Source organism: Aythya fuligula, chromosome 2, assembly GCF_009819795.1.
Source record: "Aythya fuligula isolate bAytFul2 chromosome 2, bAytFul2.pri, whole genome shotgun sequence".
In the NCBI taxonomy this organism is placed as follows: domain Eukaryota; kingdom Metazoa; phylum Chordata; class Aves; order Anseriformes; family Anatidae; genus Aythya; species Aythya fuligula.
In genome coordinates, this window is record NC_045560.1 from 60,483,930 (window position 1) to 60,489,829 (window position 5,900).

The following is a 5,900-nucleotide window of genomic DNA, read 5'->3' on the forward strand; positions in this document are numbered from 1 at the left end:
AAATTTGTACTCTTACAATAAAAAACATAGCTCCAGATGCCGCTGCTACCTACTACTGTGCCTACTGGGACTCTCACTACAGCAGAAACCCAGCGATCACCTCGACCAATACTCCCTCGGAGGCTCAACCACAAACGATTTGAAAGATCCCAACTCACTTCCCCCAGAGTGGATGAGCTGCCGGGCCTCAACACGCAGGCTCTGCACAGCCGGGACTGGCTCGGCGCTGAGCCACTCCTAGGCGGGGGCAGCTGCCAAAAACTGGGGATTTCGACGACACAAGTGGCACGTGCAAAGGGAACGGCGAAGGGTAAATGCCTAACCCAGCCTCGGCACTTCCTCATCCACTGATTTTGCTCAAGCGTGGCATGGAACTGGTTGTAAGGAATTCTTTACTAAAAAGGGCAATTTTCCATGCTACTATTCCTGGAAATAACTGAACTTGTTGACCTAGAGCCCATGGCTTGACACAGAAAACCAAAAAAGCGAGCCTTAAGCAGGAGGACAGTACTTTTTCACTTGTTAGTTTTACAAAGCAAAGATTAAGAAAATAGAAAAGGTCTCTTTTTGGGTCAGGGTTGGATATTTTTCAGCCTCCATGTTGTAAGAACTCCTTTGCCAAGTTTTTCCTGTGTTTACCATCTCCCTCTAACCAGAGCTGGATGGTGGACCTCACTCTATACAAAAGCTATCCTCCCTTTCCAGATGATGTTTTGCTGGTTGTAGTGGTTTTACCCAGCTGAGAAAATGAACTCCACCACAACCACTCTCTCACTGCCCCTTCTGAAAGGGAAGCGGGGGGAAAGTATGATGGAAAGGGCTCCAGGCTTGACTTAAAGACAAGGACATCACTCACCAATTATTGTTATGAGTAAAGGAGACTCAATGTAGAGAGACTAACAAAATATAATGCCTATCACTAGTAGTCTAGCACAGTGAGAATTAAAAGTAAACTCAAAACACTTTCCCCCTCTACACCACACCCACGCACCATCTCCTGTGTTCTCCGCCCAAGAGTCAGTCACGTGGGAATCGGAAATGGGGGCCCAGATTCCTACTTTTCTCACACTTTGTATTAGGAACAGGATTTTGCAGCTGGTGGGAGCAAGAAGCCACCCTTGGACTGGCAGTCACTGTGAGGGCTCAGACCTTTGCAAGGCAGACCATGCAGTCAAAACACAGCTGAAATAAGAGAAAGAGCCCCGTTCCTTGCTAGGATTTTGCGTAAACCAGGATATGGCCTCTCCCACACTTGGTTTGTCTCCTGATGTGGGGGACATTACCATCTTTCCAGGCACATTGGGTGTTTTCAGATCACACAAAATGATTTCACTGACTCTCCTGAGGTCAGTAGTAGTTTGGGTATGGACCTTTTTACATTTTTGTTGCAACGGTGTAGCCTTCCCCATCCCCACACAGCAATGGTAAGGAGCGGAGACACCACCATTGGGTGTGCCAAATGAGTCATTTCCTCCCCAGAGCTGCTTGAATCCTTCTCCAGCTGGGGGGCTTTATAACCTTCCTGCCCCTACTCCAGTTCCACACTTCACCAAAGCAGGCAGCATGCTGCTGCTGCCCATCCTGCTTGCAGCTTCTTGTTGGTCCCGTAAGCCCCGTTCCCTTTCTCCTCTCCTTCCCCTGTGCGGAGAACACAGCCCCTGCTCCAGACTGCAGACATTTCGAGCCCTCACCACATGTTCACCCAATTTCTCCCCATTCTCTTCCAGGTGGAGACGCGCAGGCAGTGGCAGTGCAAACCCCAGTGATGCGGACTCAGGCAGAGGGAGGCTTGGCCAGCATGGCATGCTGGCTGACAAAAGAAGACACCGTGCACTGGTACAAGCAGCTTCCTGGGCAGCCACCCAAGAGGATACTGTACGTGTCAGGAAAAAAAACTACGTTTGATGATGAAACTGATGAAAAAAAGTATCAAGTGATGAAACATGCCTCTGAACCTCTCTATAGTCTCACAATATATTATGTAACCCAGAGGGATGCAGGCACCTACTATTGTGCATACTGGTATTTTGAACGCATCACAGCGTTAGATGGGCCAAGATAAACCATACAAAAAGGTACTTGGCACTCCGAACCACAAGCTCTGAGCTCTGCCCCGACACAGACACTTCCTCATTCAGCCCTGCTCTGATGATTTTCTGCCTCAGGGTAGGAAAAACAACTACACATGGCCCCATCAATTGAGGGTACAAATAGATGTCAAGATGGAGACTTGGGAAAAGTACTCACCTGGCAGTGAACACAGCCTGTCTGTGCCTCATGAACAAACATCAGCTGAAGATTTCTATTCTCTTTATTGAACCCGTGGAGCAAGAACAGCAATGTATCTCCATACCTCTGGTGCTCTCTCTTGAAATAAGGTATGCGGGTGTAACAAGAAGACTGCATGGTTTGGTAGACTTTCCTTCCCATTTTCCTGCTGTCTTCCTTGGCATTTCAGTCTCTACAAAGTCCTACAACAGACCAGAAACTCCACTTTTATCATCACAGTTTCTCCCCTGAGGTGTCCAGAAGAGAAGTGAAGTCCTCCGCCATGGGCTATGCCTCCAACAAACGGAGGCAGACGGCAAGGAGTTCATCAGCAGTAGTCAGCATGGATTCACCATGGAGAAGCCATGCTTAACCAATCTGATAGCCTTCTATGATGGGATGACGAGCTGGTAGATGAGGGGAGAGCAGCGGATGTTGTCTACCTTGACTTCAGCAGAACTTTTGGCACTGTCTCCCATCACATCCTCATAGGCAAGCTCAGGAAGTGTGAGCAAGATGAGTAGGCATTGAGGTGGATTGATAATTGGCTGCGTGGCAGAGCTCAGGGGGTTGTGCTCAGTGATGTAGTCTAGTTGGAGGCCTGTAGCTAGCGGTGTCCCCCAGGGGTCAGTACTGGGTACTGTGTCATTCAACTTCTTCCTCAGTCATCTGGGTGATGGAACGGGGTGCACCCTCAGCAAGTTTGCTGAGGACACAAAGCTGGGAGGAGTGGCTGATACCCCAGAGGGCTGCGCTGCCATTCAGAAGGACCTCGGAAGGCTGGAGGGTTGGGCTGAGGAACCTCATGAACTTCAAGAAGGGCAAGTACGGGGTCCTGCACCTCGGGAGGAATAACCCCAAGCACCACCACAGGCTGGGGACTGACCTGCTGGAGAGCAGCTCTGCAGAGAGGGACCTGGGAGTCCTGGCAGACAGCAGGCTGACCACGACTCAGCAGTGTGCCCTGGTGGCCAAAAAGGCCAACGGTACCCTGGGCTGCATTTGGAAGAGTGTTGCTGGCAGGTCAAGGGAGGTGATCCTCCCCCTCTACTCAGCCCTGGTGAGGCCACACCTGGAGTTCTGTGCCCAGTTCTGGGCTCCCCAGTACAACAGGGACATGGAGCTACTGGAGCGAGTTCAGAGGAGGGCTACGAAGATGATGAGAGGACTGGAGCACCGGTCGTATGAGGACAGGCTGAGAGAGCTGGGCCTGTTTAGACTGGAAAAGAGAAGACTGAGGGGAGACCTCATTAATGTTTTTGTGTTAAGGGATGTAACTGATTAACCATTATGAGTCTGGTTGGGTTCAGGGCACTGAACTATCATGGTCACGGATTCACCAACAATATAGCACACTCTCGCTCTAGTCACATTCAACGAGATCTATCACAGTTAGGAACAATGCAATTAAGTGCAATTTATTACACCAACAGGTACACAGGTTCTTTGGATTGCCAGCAATAAATTCACTGTCTGCAAAAGCAAGCTAGCATGCATTAAATACACAGGTACACAGCATGGCTATGAACGAGTTATAAGGCACGAAGACTCTAGAGATTTCTAAGTTTCCACAGAGACACCTGGTATATCCAGGTGTTCAAATCTTACCCCACGGTGTCCCAGTGAGGGAGGAAGAGAGGCTCAGCCTGTTGACTGATCCCAGAAGTCAGAAGGTATCCTTCATGATGGTATCTCCCCGAACGTCCCCTCTCTCTTATGCCAATTTATATCATTTTCTACCTTTTTGGTGGAGCTTGAATGACTCTAGTCAAGCATATCTTGGTTATGATTGGTAAAAAGCTTTCTCACTTTCGTTTACAGGTATAGGCTCCGAGAAATTCAGAGTGCATGCTCAGTGAGGGGTGGTCATACCTTGGAGGCGGGTATCTTTTGGGATGGAGGTGTGTTTTGGTATTATAATGATATTGTAATGGGCAAAATTCACTGGAGTACAGCATTTGAGTTGTTGTCTCAGGGTAACAAATGTGCAGCTTACTGGTCTCGGTGTGCACAAGAACAATCGAGTCCTCCTCTTGTCACAGAGCCCAGCCGTGGTGTCTCCACTCTGCACTACCGTCCGTACTGTTCCTTAGAGTCAGCACACCAGGTTGCCCCAGTGCGATAGCATCTAAGGTGGGAAGCCTAGGGAATGCTTAGGTAGTGCAGCCACGCTCCATGCTGAAAGCTTCTTCAATGCTGGACACTTTCCTTAAAATGTGAATATTAGTTTAATTTTCCTAGTCACTTTAGGCAATTACTCCACAAATGTCTATAAATATCTGAGGGGAGGGTGTTGAGAGGATGGATCCTTTCTCTTTTCAGTTGTGCCCAGCGACAGGACAAGAGGCAACGGGCACAAACTGAAGCACAGGAGGTTCCAGCTGAATATGAGAGGGCAATACTTTACTGTGAGGGTGACAGAGCACTGGCACAGGTTGCCCAGAGAGGTTGTGGAGTCTCCTTCTATGGAGATATGCAAACCTGCCTGGATGCCATCCTGCACACTGTGCTCCAGGTGATTCTGCTTGGTGGGGGGATCGGACTAGATGATCTTCAGAGGTCCCTTCCAAAACTGCCCATTCTATGATTCTCTGGTTCTGTGAAGAGAGACACAGTTTCCAATCTGCTTCTCTTCCAGCCATTCTTTCCAAGAAGTGCTTGCAGCTCACCTCAGCTTCAAAACCCAAACCCTGCAGCTGTGCATTTCCTCCCCACACAAAACCACAGGCGAGGCGCCTGCTCCTGGGGATGCTGCTGTGGTTGCTGCAGGTTGATCCCCATGAGCTGTTGCAGTGGAGGCAGCACAGGCACAGGGACATTTCGGCAGGCCGCAGCTGGGTGGCCAGGCTGAGGCAGCAAGAGGAGGTCCCTGACAGGGTGGGGACATGCCTTCTGCCACTGCGGGGGACCGCACACACTCAGCGCCCTCTCTACGTATTTGGTGCTCTCTCTTGAAACTAGGTGTTCGTCTGTAACAAGGAGAGAAGACAAATGATTTGGTAGACCTTCCTTCAACATTTTTCTCCTGTCTTCCTTGGCATTTCAGTCCCTACAAAGTCCTACAACAGACCAGAAATGCCACTTTATCATCACAGTTTCTCCCCGGAGGTGTCCAGAAGAGAAGTGACGTCCTCAGCCATGGGCTATGCCTCCAACAAACAGAGACAGACAGCAAGGAGTTCATCAGCAGTAGTCAGCATGGATTCACCATGGAGAAGACGTGGTCCCTGGTGGGGTGGGGAAATGCCTTCTGCCACTGTAGGGGACCGCACACACTCAGCGCCCACCAGGGTGGCTTCTGGGCTGGGAGCTTCACGCCCTGATGTATGACTGCAGCTGCTCTCACTCTCAACCCCTTCTCAGCAGCTCTGCCTCAAGTTTCCACATGCCACGCTCCTTGGACTTACCAGACTTTCTGAAAAGCTGATGGGATGACAATGTCCTTACCAACATGAGCATTCCCAGGTCTAATTCCTTTCCCAGGCTGCAGTGGGTTCTCTGCAAACATAGCCCCACATGGTTGCTCCCTGAAGAGCCATCGCTGGAGACGTCTGCTCCTCCCACTCAACCCTGTCCCCATCTGGGGCCTCCTTCCCTCTCCTCTGAGTCTCAGCTGAGCGGGACCAGCAAAC